At 43.9% G+C, this 20,114-nt stretch overlaps 2 long non-coding RNA genes across 7 annotated transcripts in view; one reads left to right on the top strand and one right to left on the bottom strand.

Annotated features, from left to right (window-relative positions):
• Window positions 1-20: 20 nt before the first annotated feature.
• On the top strand, window positions 21-14,533 carry LOC132344303 (uncharacterized). The gene is made up of 2 exons (XR_009493527.1): window positions 21-1,309; window positions 14,389-14,533. It is a non-coding gene; the product is annotated as an uncharacterized lncRNA (long non-coding RNA).
• LOC101904382 (uncharacterized) overlaps window positions 4,278-20,114 on the bottom strand; it is a 90,504-nt gene continuing 74,667 nt past the window's right edge. For 2 of the 6 annotated variants that reach the window (XR_009493522.1, XR_240725.5), the window contains one exon: window positions 13,055-16,493. This is a non-coding gene — a long non-coding RNA (uncharacterized lncRNA). Of the gene's footprint in view, window positions 5,437-13,054; window positions 19,969-20,114 lie in introns of those variants that run through there. The other 4 variants (XR_003033436.2, XR_009493526.1, XR_009493523.1 and 1 more) reach the window with 4 other exon arrangements.

The following is a 20,114-nucleotide window of genomic DNA, read 5'->3' as shown; positions in this document are numbered from 1 at the left end:
GCGGCGGGGCGATTGTTACAAAACCAGACAGTTTTGTAACAGTGTTGCGCTTGCTTCTTTTGGCTTCGCTTTTCTTGGCTTCTTTTTGCGGTTGTTTGTGTTTACACTCTGTCTTATTTCTCCCCTCGCGATGTGGTTCCTTTTTGGAAAAGTGAAGAAGAAGAAGAAACAACAACAACAAAAAGCACCAGTGTCTACTCTTGGGCTTCTCCGTCTCCAAACCCTACTCCATCCCACCTTCAAAGCCGTCAGCAAACAGGTCTCCGCCAGCCGCTCACTAACTGCCCCCTCCCCGCTCGAGAAGCACAGTCCTCCAGGTCTTTAGGTTCTTAGGAGGTTTGCGCTCCCAGGGGCGACAGCGGCTGTCTGCGAACGGAAGCACCTTGGGAGTGTTCGGGGCAGCCCTTCACCTGGGTCCCTGCCCCAGCTCCTCTCATGCGGGGTCCCCGGCCACCTTCCCCAGGGAATCCCCCAAAGGTAGTAAGTGTGGTTATCCGAGGGCGCTTGGTCTCCTGTGCTGCGAGTGACTCCGAGCAGCGGGCCCGGCGGGCTCAGCACTTTGGCTGCGCTCGCAGAGCGGAAAGAACAAGCGGAGAAGATGCGCTAGCCGGCCCGGACCGGGAGGAGGCCCCCCGCGCGCCCTGCTTCTTCACCTCTCTCCCCTCCAGCGATGGAACCTGCGCCTGGGCGGGCGGCCGGCGCCCAGGCCCTGGGGGCCACCGGCTGGATGGGCGCGGCCGCGAGCACAAGGCCTGCTGGGTCAGTGGGTATTCTGGGGGCGTGGGAGAACCGCGAGGGGAAGACAGGAACCCAGAGCGCGGCTCAGGAGAAAGTCTGCGAGTCCCGGCGCGCTCCAGCGGCCGGCTCAGCTGCCACCAGGTCCGCTGCTCCAGAACGGAGAGTTCTGACACTGGCACGTCACAGTGGGGTGGGGGTGGGGGGGGACAGGGGGCTGCGCACAGCCTAAGTGCTTGGCTTACTGTGTCGAGGGTGCCCCGCTTACTTGCAGAAGGCCAGAGTGAACCGCCCACACTGTGTCTCCCTCCCGCCCCCACACTTCGGAAGGGAGCCAAAAGCACAAATAAGCAGACAGGCTCAGAGACTTAAAGGAATAACGCACTTCCCCTGGGGTCCCGCTACACCGAGCAGGGAGGTGGGGGTCTGGGCTCGCTTCTGGCTCAGTGCGCCTCGGGAGTCATCGTGCCCTGGATATTGCCTGGAGCGGTGTCTGGGGAAGAGTGCTGTCCCATAGGCCTGAGGACATACAATGGGCTTCTGCTATGACCGTTTCTGAGCTGAATGACCTTGGGTAAGTGATCTAAGACTCTGAGAGGCAACGTTTTGGCTTCTGAACCAATGTCAAGAATGACAGGTTATGTTGCAGAGCTAAGAACCACAGGATCCATCCAGGCTATGTTTGTTTCCACTCTTTAATCCCCCTTGAGTCAACCCCAAGGTCCCAGAGAACAGGTACTGTGCAGCAATCCTTAGAGTCTCCCTCTCAGACAGTTCAGGGGGAGAGGGTCAAAGGGGAGAAGGGACACGGGCACATAGCAGGAGGGGACCAAGAAAAGAAACCGAGGAACTCAGGATATAGCCAAGAAGGCACACATAGGAAAACTTGGCTAGCAGCCCTGGCTTTGTCATAACTTGATGTGAGACTTTGGGCCAGTCCTCCCACAAGGTTTTACCTTGACAAGCTCTTGGTCCTAATGACCAAGTTCCCCTTGAACCTTGAGTGCCTTCTATCCTAAGACTAGATGTCATGATACCCGACTCAACTAATTAAGTACAAAAGACTAGTCCAGATGCTACAGGAGGTGGTGGCTTGGACAAGGGGGTGAAGTCAGCAGTACTGGTGGAAGGGCAGGTGATTAGATGGCTGTCCTCTTTTTCAAGGTCAGGCTTGAGCCAGATTTTGAAGCTAGGGAAGTCAGGGGACTGGCCAGGAGGCAGAGGAGAGGTCTGTGCCAGGCAATTGTGGAGAATATGGGGCTCCTCTTGACTCGCTGTCTAAGGGGAGCTCCTTTTATCTTTCAGTTTCCCCTGTTATTCAATGGGGTCCATCTTAGTCTGTTCAGGCTGCTATTACACAATGTCATAGACTGGGTGGTTTACAAATAAAAGAAGTATTTCTTATAGAGAAATTCATTTATGGAGGCTGGGAAGTCCAAGATCAAAGTGCTGGCAGATCCACCGTCTGGTAAGAATCATTGTCCTGACTCAAGCCAGTTGTCTTTGTGCTAACTTCACATGGTGGAAAGGGCAAGGATCTCTGTGAGGTCTTTTCTAAGTGCACGAATCACATTCATGAGGGCTCCAGCCTCATGACCTAATCACCTCTCAAAGGCTGCATCTCTAAATACCATCACATGGGGGATTATGTTTCAACATATGAATTCAGGTGGAGGACACAGTCTGTAGCAGGATTCCCAGTATTAATTATCTGCTTGCCTCTTCTGGCACCTGTGAGGTGGGATAGTCTGTGGGGCAGGTAAAGAGATTCATATGAAAGGGCCATGAGATGGATAATAATGAAAACCTCTTAATTCAAGAATTATATCTCTTTGACAAGTTTTAAAACTAGATATTGGTTATCCAAAATTGTCTTCCAGATGCAGATTTGGGGTGTGCTTTGTTCCCTGGACCACCTTGACAAGTCAGCATCCCCTGAGTTGGCTTCCCTCCCTTACCTGTCATGGGTGGAGAGACAAGGAGAAGGCCAAGTCAGGCAGGCCTGCAGACTTGGAATAGAGATGCTCTCATTAGGTAGCCCCTCTGGGCAGCTGTGGGTGCCCATGGCTAACCATGAAGTTAGGATTGTTCAAACTACAGGGAGCAATGGTGCAAAAGGCAGAACCATCCACTCACCAGACTCCATGAGAGTTTTACATTGTATTTTCAAATCAAGACTGCCTGCAGGATGACACCAAATGGGTTTCTATTAAACACTGGAAAACATTACCACAATGCTTCTCTTTCCTTCTTTGTTTAAACAATTCCATTGATATTCATTGGTGAACCAACTTAAACAAATCTACTCAAAACTTCTTCTCCTCTGCCCTTAATAACTGAAGTTCCTAGAACTTGATGACGCTAAGGAGAGAGGAGAAATGGATGACTCTTTTTCAGATGCGAATATTCTCTTTAGAGGGCTGGATCCTTCAAACTTCCAATTTTATTTTATTTTTTTTGGCCAGGATCCCCTCCTAGCTAAGGTTAACCAGGAAAAAGCCCACGAATTGATCTGTCCCTTCTTTTCAGCTTACTCACAGCAAGTTTCCCACCTGAGCTCTGAGGATCCTCTCTGGGGCCCAGAGGAGAGAGCAGGCAGGGCTTGACTCCAGCTCCCCTCAACTGGGGCAACTGGGCATTCACCAGTTTCACCTAGTGAGCTTCGGGGATGATTTCATTGAAGAAAGGCTTTCCCTTCCTTAAAATTAAAAAGTTAAAACGTTGACAGTTTTCACCTCTTTTAACAAATTTGTTGAGCATCTTCTCTGAACCAGGCACTTGGCTCCCAGGGCTTCCCTTACATATGGTAGCACAGCTTTCCCCATGCTGGCTAGGGGGCAAGGACTGGCCTCATGTCCTTCATCTCCTCCTCAGGGAACAACATGGAAACAGATCGTACTGAACATTGCAGTGGACATTCTGGCCCTAGATAGCAGTGAGCAGAGGGACAAGAGGAAACCCAGCTGGTCTATGTCACACCTTGGCCCTGGATTGTTCACAAAGAGGGTGGGCAGTCCTACACTTGGGAAAGACTGGTAACAGCTCTGGAAGGGAAGAATCCAGCCGTAGCCAGGGAGCTGCAGTGAGGAATGAGCAACCCCTGCCCCGCATCCCCTCCCCCCACACACACACTAGGGGTGGAAGCTTGGCCAAAGTATTTACTTGTTCTTTAGTTGAGTTTCTCATTTTATAAACTGGGAGTGATCCATCAATGACATACTTCTTACAGGAAAAAAAAAAAAAAAGGCATGGTAGACATTAAGGATGTTGACACGACAAAGGCTGCCCCTGGCTAACCACAGTAGTGAAAAAAATCCAGAGCTGAAAGAAACTTATATATCAGTCCTGGTTTCTCAAGTGAGGGACCGAGGGCTAGAGAAGGCAGGCGACTTGTTGCAGGTCACAATGGGAGTTTGTGACAGTGCCAAGATTGGAAGCTAGGGCTCTTGCCTCTTTGTTTAAAGTTCTTTCCATGTGACCAGAAAGCTTCCAAAGGACACAGAACCCCTCCCAAATAAATAAGAAATGATTTCAGATTTCCGAATTACAAGATCTGCCATTCAACAAATATTTATTGAAGAGGTACTAAGTGCTAATGGAGCTGGCATTTTGGGGGGTCAAAAGAGAAGGGCAGGACACTGTTTTTATCCTCTGATAGCTAATTGAGGAAATAAGAGGCAAAGATTTGAAACAGTTAAGTAAAAATAACAAGCAGTATGTGAGAAGTGCCAAAATTGGGAGAACAGGGAGTCCAAGGGGGAGCTTGAAACAGAACGCAATGTCTCCCATGTCCTAGCAAAGGTTCGTTTAAGCTGAGTCGAGAGGATTTAAACAGAAAGGTTAAAGACCACCCCACTGCTCAACTCGAGGGGGTTCCCTTCATACTGGGGGCCACTTGGCCAGGAGAACAGAGAAGACATCCAAGTAAGCCAGGTTGGTCAACGCCCAGGAATTTGTATTTTTAAAGCCCACCCATGTGATTATGCTCAGCCGGGAAGTTCACCCGCGTAAAGGATAATGCAGAATAAATTGGATAAGGGTACACCGATCCTCTCCCTAGCTCATCCACAGCTTCTCTGGGGTAGGCACCAATAACTCTTTTCTACACTTTACTGAAGGGAAACCTGAGGGTCCAGGGACTTTCAATGATGTGTTCAAGGTCATTCAGTAAGTAGGGGGCACTCAGTTTCCTGCCAATCAATAGAAACAGGAAGACCACAATATACCGTCCCAAGGAAGATTTTGCTTCATTTCTCTGCAAGACAAGTTGGACCCTCTTGGTTAACCAGAGAGTTCATGGCCCAGAGTACGAAAAGGAGAAAGTCTCTGGAGCTGCCAGGTGTGCGGGATAGAGCCCAGGGTGAGGCCAGTTGCTGGGAGTTGGGAGTTCTAACTTTGCTGTGTGACTCAACCCAAGCCACTTCCCCTCTCTCTTTGTCCTTCACCTATTAATAACGATGCCCCACGTCACTGTTGGGATAGCTACCAGTGATGGAAAATGCACAGCGAGCTTTGTCCTGATGTGATTCCTGGGATCCACAGCCATCTGCTGACTGTTGTGAGTAAAATATGTGCTGGCTGCCTTCAGAGTAGAGGTATTTTCTTCCCCAAAAGAGAGAAGGCTAGAGGCCTGAAGCCGGACTCTGCCTCTTTGGGGGCACTGACCGATGTGAGGCTCTGGAGATCTTGGTAGAGAGCAGTCTAGTGTCAGGAGGAAAAAGAAAGAAAAGGGAGGTTATCTGGAGGGAAAGCAGCAAGCATTCATCAGAAGGAAAATATCAGAAGCCTTGGGCAGGACTGGGAAATGGTTAAAATTAGGCTTGGATCTTCTTTTATAAATTGTGGTAAAATATACAAAATGCAAAATTGACCATTTTAGTTATTTTTAGGCATACAGTTCAGTATTAAGTTCATTCATATCCTTATGCAACCATTGCCACCACCCATCTCCAGAACATTTTTTTCATTTTGCAAAGCCAGAACTCTGTCCTCATTAAATAACCACCCCATTCCCCACTCCCTCCAGCCCTGGAAACCACCATTTGACTTTCTGTCTCTGTGAATTTGACAACTCTCAGTATCTCAAATAAGTGGAATCCTGTGGTATTTGTCCTTTTGGGACTGGCTTATTTCACTTAGTATAATAAGCTCATTGTTTATTCATGTTGTAGCATGTGTCAAAATTTTCTTCCTTTTAAAGGCCAAAAAATAATCTGTTGTATGTATATTCATTTATCCATCAGTGGACACTTGGATTATTTCCACATTTTGACTGTTGTAAATAATACTGCTATGAACACAAGTATCAAATATCTCTTCCAGACCCTGCTTTTACTTCCTTTGGATATATATACCTAGAAGTGGAATTGCTGGATGTACAGTAATTCTATTTTTAATGTTTTTGAGGATCCACTATACTATTTTCCACAGTGGCTCCTACCAGCAATGCATAAGGGTTCCAATTGCTCCATACCTTGCCAACATTTGTTATTTTCTGTTGTTTTCTTTTTTATAATAGCCACCCTAGGGGGTGTGAGGTGGCATAGCATTGCAATTTTGATTTGCGTTTACCTAGTGATTAGTGGGAGAAGGCAATGGCACCCCACTCCAGTACTCTTGCCTGGAAAATTCCACCGTGGAGGAGCCTGGTAGGCTGCAGTCCATGGGGTCGCTAAGAGTCGGTCGGACTCGACTGAGCGACTTCACTTTCACTTTTCACTTTCACGCATTAGAGAAGGAAACAGCAACCCACTCCACTATTCTTGCCTGGAGAATCACAGGGATGGGGAAGCCTGGTGGGCAGCTGTCTAAGGGGTCGCACAGAGTCAGACACAACTGAAGTGACTTAGCAGCAGCAGCAGCAGCAGTGATTAGTGATTTGAGCATCTTTCCATGTGCTTATTGGCCATTTGTATATCTTCTTAGAAGACTTGTCTATTAAGTGTTTTCCTATTTTAAAATAAGATTGTATGTGGCTGAATGAAATTTTGCCATTTGCAACAAGGTGGATGGAATTAGAGGGTATTGTGATAAGTGAAATAAGTCCGACAGAGAAAAATGAGTACTGTATGATCTCACTTATATGTGGAATCTAAAAAATACCAACTAGTGAATATAACCAAAAAAAGCAGAGTCACAGATATAAACTAGTGGATACCAGTGAGGAAAGGGAAAGAGGAAGGGCAACATAGGAGTAGGGGATTAAGGGGCACAAACTATTAGGTATAAGATAAGCTACAAGGACATATATAATACAACATAGGGAATATAGCCAATATTTTATAATAACTATAAATGAAGAATAATTTGTAAAAATTGTGAATCACTGTATTGTACATCTGAAACATATAATGTATATCAACTATATCTCAATTTAAAAAAAGAATGAAAAAAACTGGGTTGTTTGTTGTTGAGTTTTAAGTGTTTTCTGTGTATCCTGGATATCAATCCCCTCTCAAATATGTGATTTATAAATATTTTCTCCCATTCCATGGGCTGCTTCTCACTCTGTTGATAGTGTCCTTATCTGAAACTCTGGCAGAACTGAGCGATGATTAGAACCAGGGTTTGGATCATGAACTCAAAGTTTCTGGATTCAAAATCTGGCTATTTGATATTGGGAAAGCTAATTAACCTCTTTGAGCTTGCCTTACTTTTTTCATCTGAAAAATGGGAATAATGTTTATAATAGCACCTAGCTTGCTATTGGATTAGCCAGAAAGTTCATTTGAGTTTTTCTGTAAAAACCTGAATGAACTTTCTGGCCAACCTAATATAATCAGGAATAAATGCAATCACATCTAAAATCTCACCACAGAATCTAGCCTAGATTAGCTGCTCAATAAATGGTAACCTTTATTAGTATTGGGCATAATAAGGGACCAGGATGATGTAACTGAAATCTGATATTAGTTATTATAAAATGGGTGAGTAGGCCAACAATATTAACCAACCTGAACACTGTAATATTACATAATACTTATTAACACTGGTGTAGCAAGTTGTAGTTTATGAATCATTTCAACATACATCGTTCATTCAACTTGTCTTTGCTGGAAACATAATGATGATAAGTCACAATCCTGCAGAGCTGAGTCGGAGAAAACAAGGCAAAAGGTCATTTCAATCAGGGCCATGAGTGCCAAGGAGTCAGAAGCATGGGATGCTGGGGAGCACAGAGAAGGAGCAGGTCAGACTGGGAGAGGACTTCCCAGGTGGGTGGAATGGATACTGGATTCCACAGGACTACAGGGTTAGGGGGAGGACAGGGTGCTGGAGTGGGCTGAGTGTTCTAGCTAGAAGTAAAAGCTATGCAAAGGCTGGAGGTGAGAGAGGCTGCCTCATTGGGGAACAGCTACTAGTTTATTGTGGCTTGAGGCTGGAACTTAAGAGAGAGGAGCAGTGTGAGATAAGCCTGGAGAGATAGACAGGTGCCAAAAAATGAAGGGCCTTGTAGACCAGGGCCAGGATTTGGGTCTTATCCTGAGAGTAATAAGAAGCTATTGAAGGGTTTTAAGCAGATTCACCATGTAACTGGCTTTGAGTTTTAGAAAGATAGATCTCTTTGGCTGCAGTGTGTAGAGCAGAATGTAAAGGATGCAGCCTGGGGCAGACCAGGTAGAAAGATGAACTAAAGAAGGAACCACAAGGGCAGAGAGAAGTGGGGGGTTCAAAAGACATTTAGGATAACATGGAGCAGATGTAGGGACTGATGGGATGACCTCAATTGACTGGGAATAACTCTGGTATTAGCATCATTCCTTCATTTGAGATGAGCAGCAGAGGCTGAAGAAGGTGAAATAATTTGTACCAGGTCCCAGAGCCAGAAAGTATCTTATCAGGACTCTGACTTTCCACCCTGACATCTCCTGTTCACTCCTCCCAAATATGCTGTTAGACGAGTCCCTAGATCTTTATGTATAAATCCCCTTGCAGGAACTCAAGTCCTGTTTCCCCACTGACTGCTCTGCAGCATATAATCCTCTTAGAGGCATTTTATCTGAGTTTTTAATTGGTTGTCAATGTCCTAAGCCTTCACACCTCTGAGCTTCAAGACATTTTCTTTTCCTTCCATTCCACTTAGTGTTTAAACCTCAACCTGGAAGCAAACCCTGACCAAATCCCAGGGAGGCTCAGATGAAGAGTCCTGGACTCAGAAAGAGTGAGCCCAAGTCCTAGGCTTAGCCACAAATTAGCTATGGGATAGAATGAGTCACTTTCTTTCTACAAACACCTATCTGAAAACCCAGGGGAAGAGAACAAGCAAATGCATAGTCACTCAGATTCAATAACTTTGGAATCTCTTTAAACAAATATTCCTTTAAATTGTGAAAAACCACTCTGTCATGAATGTTGGGTCAAGTGGGTTTCTGACTCCATAAGATGCTCATAGATATTAGGGATTTGCCTTGAAACCCAACTGTTTGCTCAGCAGGGCATATGTCCCTGTTCTGTAGTTGCTGAGCACGGTGTTATCAGACTTAAACTGCTGACCAAGATGTATGGGAATGTTTGGTTCTCTCTCAGACACTTGTACTGGCTAAGACTTTTTTTTTTTGGTTGGGGGAACTGCAATTCTTTGTTATAAAGCCAGCAGGAAGAGGGAAAATGAAGAGGTGAATTTACAGTTTATGGAAAAAGCCCACCAGGCAATATGCCTATCCTGAGGCATGGAGGAGACGGGGGAGGAGCAGTGTCTATGAATGGCGGGACCCTCTCCACCTAGACAGTGAGATGACACAATTATTCTTGCTTCAAACCCCACAAGCTAGGGGAGGCTGTGAGTGAAAAGGGGCCATTGGCAGTGACAGCTCAGCCAGGAGCAGGGCCCCGCAGGGCCGAACTTCTGCTCAGCAGGAAGGATGGAGCCCTGACACTCCACCCCACTCCCAGGGGTGGGGGTAGGCTCCAGGCCACAGGCCTGGGCAGTGACCCCCTTGAGATGTGCAGGCCAGGTCGAGTCCAGAGACTCCCGCAGGCCTGCTGGTTCCCTGCCCTCCCGCGGCTTCCGTGAACAGAGGAGGGGCTGGGACTCAGCACCCTGTGCTCTTTACCTCAGGGCTTTCGTCTCTCCTAAGGAGATGGCACCCCTGTGTGTGTGCTTCTCTTCGGTGAGCACCCACAGCCCGGTCTGGCCGTGACACGTGGTCTAGGAGGCCAGTGACAGCACAAGTCACTCCCTGTGGCCGTGGGGTTGGGGCCTCACCTGGGGGCGCAGGCCCTCGTCGTACCCACCACCACAGCAGCACAAGCATCACACCTGGCCACAGGTGTGGAAACCTCCCAGGAGGCTTTGCAGAGGAGCCAAAGCGAGATGGGAAGAGGGCGGGAAGACCCTCTGGAGACAGCCAGGCCTGGGCAGGTAGAAGAGAAGCACCACTGACAGTGAGACGGATTCAAAAGCCCCGTGATTCAGTCAACAGACACCTACCTGTGCAGACCCCATGGGGGGTGTCGCAAACTTGAAGAATGTCTGGACCGTCCCCCTAAAGGGCCTGTGCTTTTCCAAGGGAGCCAAACAGTGTCCATACATCTCAGTGCAATCAGGAGAGCCTGTGGGGGTCGCAAGGGGAGCAGATACAGAAGAGAAGGCTTCCTGGAGGGTTGAGTTTGGGGCCGGGCTGTAAAGCAGAGCTCAGGACTGATCAGGGAGTGTGCCCTGCCATGCCCGCCAGGAAGTAGAGACCTCTTCCAGCTGTTGTGACCCTGGTCCTTCCCTCGTTTCTCCTCTCCCAACCCTGATGATGGATATGCAAAGGAAAGGATGTGGCCACTTCTGTTGACCAACAGGGAGTGGGGTGGGGAAAGCTAGCACCTTCCTTTAAGGAAATCTGTCATTGAAGTCCAAGTGTCTTCCCCTCTAGACCATGAATTAGGGCAAGTCACAAATCCTGGACATCTGTCAATCTCCAGCCCCCAGCACAACTCCCAGTAAATAGTAAGTGCTCAGTAGATGCTTAGAGAATGGCTGAATAGCTAGGGTCTGGAACATTTGTCCTGTAACTTCAAGTGGACAAACCAGCTTTTCATGACCTGAGAAGACACTTGTTTTCCTATAATAACATCCCCTTCCTTCCCCCACCCCAAGACTCAGGCTTTTATTATAGCCAAGGAGACTCTGAGACGTCATGTGCACTTTAACACAACATCCTGCCTTTCTGGCCTCGCTCAGTCAGGGGATGCTACCTTCTTCTGAAACTCAAGTTCTCCATCCTCTTGGAAGACTTCCCTGAGAAAAGCCCTCACACAGTGACTCCTCCTACCTCTCCTGGCTGCACAGTTGAGTGAGTCATTCGTTATATTATAGGTAAATGTGTTTGAATCATAGAGATGTTTCATGTACGGCCTTTTCTCCCAAAGAGATGGTGAACCTCTTGGTGAGTCAGAGATGGTAGTCCCTGCTTTTCTGTGCCCAGGAATGTCTCCCAAAATGTAATGCACACAGTCAGTTCAGTTCAGTCGCTCAGTCGTGTCCGACTCTTTGCGACCCCATGAATCGCAGCACACCAGGCCTCCCTGTCCATCACCAACTCCCGGAGTCTATTCAAACCCATGTCCATCAAGTCGGTGATGCCATCCAACCATCTCATCCTCTGTTGTCCCCCTCTGCTCCTGCCCTCAATCTTTCTCAGCATCAGGGTATTTTCAAATGAGTCAGCTCTTCGCATCAGGTAGCCAAAGTATTGGAGTTTTAGCTTCAACATCAGTCCTTCCAATGAACACCCAGGACTGATCTACTTTAGGATGGACTGGTTGGATCTCCTTGCAGTTCAAGGGACTCTCAAGAGTCTTCTCCAGCACCACAGTTCAAAAGCATAAATTCTTTGGCACTCAGCTTTCTTTATAGTCCAACTCTCACATCCATACATGACTACTGGAAAAACCATAGCTTTGACTAGACGGACCTTTGTTGCAAAGTGATGTCTCTGCTTTTTAATATGCTGTTTAGGTTGGTCATAACTTTCCTTCCGAGGAGTAAGCATCTTTTAATTTCATGGCTGCAATCACCATCTGCAGTGATTTTGGAGCCCAGAAAAATAAAGTCTGACACTGTTTCCACTGTTTCCCCATCTATTTCCCATGAAGTGATGGGACCAGGTGCCATGATCTTAGTCTTCTGAATGTTGAGCTTTAAGCCAACTTTTTCACTCTCCTCTTTCACTTTCATCAAGAGGCTCTTTAGTTCTTCACTTTCTGCCATAAGGGTGGTGTCATCTGCATATCTGAGGTTATTGATATTTCTCTTGGCAATCTTGATTCCAGCTTGTGCTTCTTCCAGCCCAGTGTTTCTCATGATGTACTCTGCATATGTCAAATAAGCAGGGTGACAATATACAGCCTCGAGGTACTCCTTTTCCTATTTGGAACCAGTCTGTTGTTCCATGTCCAGTTCTAACTGTTGCTTCTGTTGCTAACTGTTGCTAGCGGAGGTGATGGAATTCCAGTTGAGCTACTTCAAATCCTGAAAGATGATGCTGTGAAAGTCCTGCACTCAATATGCCAGCAAATTTGGAAAACTCAGCAGTGGCCACAGGACTGGAAAAGGTCCACTTTCATTTCAGTCCCAAAGAAAGGCAATGCCAAAGAATGCTCAAACTACTGCACAATTGCACTCATCTCACATGCTAATAAAGTGATGCTTAAAATTCTCCAAGCCAGGCTTCAGCAATATGTGAACCGTGAACTTCCAGATGTTTAAGCTGGTTTTAGAAAAGGCAGAGGAACCAGAGATCAAATTGCTGACATCTGCTGGATCATCGAAAAAGCAAGAGAGTTCCAGAAAAACATCTATTTCTGCTTTATTGACTATGCCAAAGCCTTTGACTGTGTGGATCACAATAAACTGTGGAAAATGCACACAGGTGTGCAGTAAATACTTGCTGATTGAAGGGAAGGCAGAGATCTGATCGTACGTTTTAGGGATCCACAAGGCCCAGACATTCACTTGGACTAGGTAACTAACCTTCAGCTCTCAAGTTGCCCTAGAAGCTGCAGAGGTGAGAAACAATCCTGTTTCAACTTCAGATTGAGAGATCAGGAAATCCTGGTTATAGACCCGATTCTGCCACTAGTATGAACTTTGGTAAGCCAGTTAGCTGCTTTTGGCCTCAGTTTCCTCAATTAAAAAATAGGGATATTGCTACATCTAGCTAAGACAGCACAGTAGAATTTGTACATGCCCTCCTGCATGAAACAACCAAAAGAAAAAAATCCAGACAATATGAAGCAACAATTTTCAAGACACTATATATTAGGCAACAAAGAACAGTGATCCTAGAGAGATGGAAAGCAAATGAGATGAGCCCTATGAATGACTAGCTTATTTTTAAAACAACTTTATTGAGATATAATTCATATCCATAAACATTATAATTAATTATAATTCACATTCATCCATTTCAATTATACAATTCAATGGTTTTTAGTCTATTCACCAACATGTGTGATCATCACTAATGTTAGAACATTTTCATCACCTCAGAAAGATATCTCATAGCCTTTAGTTTTCTATTCCCTATTCCCTCCAGCCCTAAGCAACTACCAATCTACTTTCTGTCTATAGACTTCCTTATTCTGGACATTTCAAATAAATGGAATCATATAATATGTGGTCTTTTGTAACTGGCTTCTTCAACTCAGTATAATGTCTTACAAGATGCATCCATGTTGTAGCCTGTATCAGTAAGCACTTTGTTCCTTTTATGGCCAAACAATATTCCATCGTATGGATATAGCACTTTATGCCTTCATCAGTTAATGGACATTTGGATTTGGGGCTTCCCAGATGGCACCAGTAGTAAAGAATCCACCTGCCAATGAAGGAGACGCAAGAGACACAGGTTCAATCCCTGGGTCAGTAGGATCCCCTGGAGTAGGATATGACAACCCACTCCAGTGTTCTCGCTTGGAAAATTCCATGGACAGAGGAGCCTGGCAGGCTACAGTCCATGAGGTCACAAAGAGTCGGAGAGGACTGAACTATTGAGCACACACACACATACCTACCTTTTGGTTATTATGAATAATGCTGCTATACACAAGGTTTTTTGTGGGCATATATTTTCCTTTCTCTTGGAAGGAAGATATTCTTCAATTCTTGGAAGAGATTGTTGGATTTTTTTTTTTTTAATTGAAGGATAAACACTTTACAGAATTGTGTTGGTTTCTGCCAAACATCAACATGAATCAGCCATAGGTATTCATATGTCCCCTCCCTGTTCTTCGTTTTCAAGATTCCTTTGACTATTCTGGGCCACGTGCAATTCCTTGTGAATTTTAAAATCAGCTTGCCATTTGCTAAAGAGAAGCCAGCTGAGATTCTTATATAGATTGCATCAAATCCATAGATCAATTTGGAAAGAACTGCCATCTTAATAATATTGTCTTCCAATCCATGAGCATAGAATGTGTTCCCAAATAATTTATTTCAGTAGTCTTGTAATTTTCAGAGTATAAGTTGTATATTCCTTCTCTTAGCTTTATTCCTAAATATTTCATTCTTTTTGATGCTACTGTAAATTAAATTTGTAATCTTCTTGGATTGTTCATTGTAAGTATACAGACACACAATTGATTATTGTATATTGATCCTGTATTCTGCAATCATGCTGAACTTTTTAATTACTTATAGTAGGTGTTTTGTTTTCTTTGCAGATTCCTTGAGATTTTCTACATACAAGATCATGTCATCTGCAAATAGAGATAATGTTACTTTTCCCTTTCCAATGCGGCTGCCTTTTATTTCTTTTTTTCCCACCTACTTTCTCTGGATAGAATTCCATTAAATTGTTGAGCTGCAGACATTGTTTTGTTTCTAAGTGTAAGGGTATAAAGCACCTATACTTTCACCATTAAGTAGATTAGCTGTGGGTCATAGAAGTCCTTTGTCAAGGTGAGGAAGTTCTTTTCTATCTCTAGTTTGTTGAGTGTTTCTATCATAAAAGGCTATTGGATTTTGTCAAATTCTTTTTTTTTTAATCTATTGAGATGATCATGTGATTCTTTTTTATTCAATCATTACAATATACTACATTAATTTATTTTCAGATGTTAAACCAACTGTATATTCCTAGGATAAATCCCACTTTTCATAGTGCATAAGTGAAGTGAAGTGAAGTGAAGTCACTCAGTCGTGTCCGACTCTTTGCAACCCCATGGACTGTAGCCTACCAGGCTCCTCAGTCCATGGGATTTTCCAGGCAAGAGTACTGGAGTGGGTTGCCATTTCCTTCTCCATAACTCTTTTATATGTTGTTAGATTCAGTTTGCTAGCATTTTGTTGAGGATTTTTGTACCTATAGTCATAAAAGATAATAATCTATAATTTTCTTTCCTTGTGATATCTTTGGTTTTGGTATAAGGGTAATACTGTAACTCTGAATATTCACTGAAAGGGCTAATACTGAAGCTGAAGCACCAATACTTTGGTCACCTGATGCAAAGAGCCAACTCAGTGGAAAAGACCCTGATGCTGGGAAAGATTGAGGGCAGGAGGAGAAGTGGACAACAGAGGATGAGATGGTTGGATGGCATCACCAAATCAATGGACATGAGTTTGAGCAAACTCTGAGAGATGAAGAACAGTGAAGCCTGGCACGCTGCAGTCCACAGGGTTGCAAAGAGTCGGACATGACTGAGTGACTGAACAACAATATATATATACACATATATCTATATGGTAAATGTATTACATGTTCTTAATTGTAAAAGTAATTGTATTACATGTATATACTCTATATACATATAATGTATATACATACTATATATATAGTAATGTGTATATATATATGCATATATATATATATATATATATATATATATAATGTGTGTACAGGTATACATAGAAATGATACATACAAATGTAGCATATATATAAACACATGTATGGGAATGTTTGGAGAAGGCAATGGCACCCCACTCCAGTACTCTTGCCTGGAAAATCCCATGGGTGGAGGAGCCTGGTAGGCTGCAGTCCATGGGGTCACTAAGAGTCGGACACGACTGAGCGACTTCACTTTCACTTTTCACTTTCATGCACTGGAGAAGGAAATGGCAACCCACTCCAGTGTTCTTGCCTGGAGAATCCCAGGGATGGGGGAGCCTGGTGGGCTGCCGTCTATGGGGTCGCACAGAGTCGGACACGACTGAAGCGACTTAGCAGCAGTAGCAGCATGGGAATGTTACAATTTTCCCTGGTGGCTCAGATGGTAAAGAATCTGCCTGCAATGCAGGAGACCTAAGTTCAATCCCTGGGTCAGGAAGATACCCTGGAGAAGGAAATGGCAACCCCCTCTAGTATTCTTGCTTGGGAAATCCCATGGACAGAGGAGCCTGGCAGGCTGCATCCCATGGGGTCATAGAGAGTCAGACACAACTGAGTGACTAACACACATGAGGATGATAGCACACTTAGGACAGTGGCTATCTCCTGGAAGGTGTATTAGTTAGTATGTAGTATAACCAATTACTCCCAAAACTTAGCTGCTTAAAACACACTTTCAGGAATCCAGGCATGGCTTAGCTAGGTCATCTGCTTCAGGGCCTCTCACAAGCCTGCAATCAAGGCACTGGCCAGGGATGCTGCTTCACCTGAAGGGAAGGATCTGCTTCCAAGTTCAGTCACATGGTTGTTCGCAGGATTCCGTTTTTCATACACTGTTGGACAAAGGATTCAGTTCCTCATAAGCTGTTGGCCACAGGCTTCCTTGAGTCTCTGGATGTGGGTCTCCCCATACAGCACGTGGAGATATGGCATCAAGCTTCATTAAAGTAAGAGGGCAAAAGAGGGTACCAGTGGGATGGCAGTCACAATCTTCTGTAACCTAATCACAGAAGTGCCATCCCATTATTTTGCCACATTCTCTACATCAGAATAAAGTCACGAAATCCAACCTAATTAGAGATTTCTCTAAAGACAACATACAGATGGCCAAGAGGCACATGAAAAGATGCTTAACATTGCTAATTATTAGAGAAAATGAATATCAAAACTATGAGGTAGCACCTCACACTGGTCAGAATGGCTATTATCAAAAAGCCTATAAATAATAAGTGCTAGAGAGGGTATAGAGAAAGGGAAACCCTTCTACACTGTGAGAATGTAAACTGGTACAGCCACTATGGAAAACAGTCTGGAGGTCTCTTTAAAAACTAAAAATAGAACTACCATATCTAGCAATCCCACTCCTGGGCATATGTCTGGAAAAGATGAAGACTCTAATTCAAAAAGATACATGAACCTCAGTGTTCACTGCAGCACCATTTACAATAGTAAAGACATGGACACCTTAGTGTTCATCGACAGGTGAACAGATAAAGAAGATGTGGTATATATGTGTATATACACACACACATATGTATAATGGAATATAACTCAACCACAAGAAAAATGAAATACTTCCATACACATATCATACTAAGTGAAATAAGTCAGGCAGAGAAAGACAAATACATATGTGGAATGTAAAAAAAAAAACAAATCAACTTATTTACAGGACAGAAACAGACTCAAAGACATAGAAAACAAACTTATGGTTACCAAAGGGGAAAGAGTAGGGGAGGGATAAATTAGTATGGAACTAATAGATACACATTAACGTACGTAAAATAAACAACAGGATTCGCTGTATAGCACAGAGAACTATATTAAATATCTTATAATAACCTATAATGAAAAAGAATCTGAAGCTATACACCTGAAACTAATACAATATTATTGATCAACTATAGTTAAATTAATAGATTAAAAAAAAATAAAAGCAATATAGCTTTCCTGGTGGCTCAGTGGTAAAGAATCCATCTGCCGGTGTGCAGGAGACAAGGGTTTGATTCCTGATCTGGGAACATCCCACATACAGCAGAGCATTTAAGTCTACTGTTGCAACTATTGAGCCCATGCTCTAGAGCCCAGGAGCTGCAATTACTGAGCCCATGTGCTGCAACTACTGAAGCCCGAGGGCCCTAGAGCCTGTGCTCCGCAATAAGAGAAGCCCCCACTCCTTGCAATTAGAGAAAGCCCAGGCAGCAACAAAGACCCACCACAGGCAAAAATAAATAAGATAAATTTAAAAAAGTAGTGCACCAGGAATTAAAGCAGCCATAGTTGGTGAAAAATTCATTTTCACTACCCTTAGGAAGTTCCAGGTAAGGTTGGAAACTCTTGGCATCGTTTGTATCCAATAAGGGTGTTAATCACACACATGCTCAGAATGCAGATTTTTCTGGCCAACATCAATACACTTTATGATTGCTCTACTCTATGAGCCACAGAGCAGAATAAAATCCTTCACTTTAGGACCAACTGTTTGGAGGAAATAGCCTTTGGAGGAAAATGAAGATGACAGCTGTATGCTCATTCTGTACAACTTGGAATGGTATGTTGCCCATTCTCCAAATAGTAATTACAAACTTTAAGCAGGAAATTCAGTGCAACCAAGCAAATCTGGAACAAACACCAATTATAGCATGTGGAGGCTCCAGTTACGACTGCCATATTCTCTCTCCCTTTCTTAAGAAAACACATCTGTGGCTCCATCACAGTTCTCTTAAGAATTGGTATGGAAATCTCACCTTTCTCTCTTGTGAAAGAGAAACCTTTCAGCACATACCCCACCCACTGCTTGCCCCTTGGGCCCAGAAGCACAGAACATGCCATTTTGGAAAGGTTTCAGGCCTGTGCTCTTTTTCTTTGCAATTACTTTAATTCCCCCAAATAATCCTTTGACTTTCCAATTCTCAGAAGAGAAACTGAAAAGATGAGGAGAGGGCAGAAACATCTAACCACACTGTCTCATACTATGCTTACGACCTCAAGCCCATTTCTTCACAAAGTGAAGCTTCTGCAGAATTCATAAATGAGAGCCTTAAGCAGGCTTTGAGAGAGTTTTCAAGCACTTCTTAAAATTCCCAGAAATAGGATTTACCAAATGTTCAAAAATAATTATGATGAATCACAATCGTGAAGAAACAGTTTTCCATCTTTATTACAAAGTTATTTTTAAAGTGTTTCTTCATGAATCATACAAAATAACTGATTGCAACACAAATTGTCATCTTCATAACTATTTCTGAGAGGGGGAAACTCTGGCTTAAAAAAAAGGCAACCAATATTTTAATTGAAAAAACTAATTTCTGCACCATAAAAAATGATACAGTAATGAAACAATGCACTCCTCAAGTGTAAATTATCTCATTATTTAATGTTACTATTCTTAAATTTTGATGCAATTCTAATCCAGAGTAAATCACTAAACTCTCTGGGTAAAATGGCAAATTCTTCCAGATTATTCAATTCTTTCAGGATCAGAGCAATACTGTATGTCAGTTTTTGAAACGGGAACTGTAAACAGAGAGACATATTGATGATAGAGTCTATGAATTCTCTGTCCAGACAGGTTTCTATTCGGAGTGAAGGGACGAGCACTAAATACTTTCACAGGGACTGACACTGCAAACCATTCTTTTTTTTTTTTTTTTTAAAGGGGGAAGCATTTTAGTAAAAAGTGTGATCTCTACTCTCAGGTCCTTCTGTTCTCATCACTACTATGAATATCAAGCATCTGGTTGTACTGACACTCCTATTCTCAGGACACAATGTTCTGAATGAAGTGGAGGGTGTTTGGTGCTTTATAGAACTGTACTGAGATGTTCTCCCTACTAGAGCCCTCTTCGTGTCAGCTGCTCCTCCCATCATGACCATTGGCATTTCTGAGAGCACCCATCAGATTTTATGATGACAAATTATACATCGTATTTCCTATTAGACTGTGAACTTCCTGAAGGTAGGGATATGCCTTTTAAGTATTACCTTAAGTGTTTTCTAACACAATGCCTCAAACATTGTTATGATGATAATAATCATAATATGATGCCCTTACTATGTGTTGTTGTTCAGCCGCTAAGTTGTGTCCAACTCTTTGTGACCCCATGGACTGCAGCACGCCAGGCTCCTTTGTCCATCACTATCTCCCAGAGTCTGCTCAAACTCATGTCCATTGAGTTGATGATGCCATCCAACCATCTTATCCTCTGTCACCCACTGCTCTTCTTGCCCTCCATCTTTCCCAGCATCAGAATCTTTTCCAATGAGTCAGTCCTTCGCATCAGGTGGCCAAAGTATTGGACCTTCAGCTTCAGCATCAGTCCTTCCAATGAATATTCAGGGTTGATTTCCTTTAGGATTCACTGGTTTGATCTCCTTGTAGTCCAAGGGACTCTCAAGAGTCTTCTCCAACACTACAATTCGAAAGCATTGATTCTTCAGTGCTCAGCCTTCTTTATGGTCCAACTCTCACATCCATACGTGACTGACTACTGGAAAAACCATAGCTTTAACTAGACAGACTTTTGTCGTCAAAGTGATGTCTCTGCTTTTTAATATG

Source organism: Bos taurus, chromosome X (assembly GCF_002263795.3).
Source record: "Bos taurus isolate L1 Dominette 01449 registration number 42190680 breed Hereford chromosome X, ARS-UCD2.0, whole genome shotgun sequence".
In the NCBI taxonomy this organism is placed as follows: domain Eukaryota; kingdom Metazoa; phylum Chordata; class Mammalia; order Artiodactyla; family Bovidae; genus Bos; species Bos taurus.
Note: the sequence above shows the minus strand (reverse complement) of the source record. Positions and strands in the feature narration are given on the sequence as shown.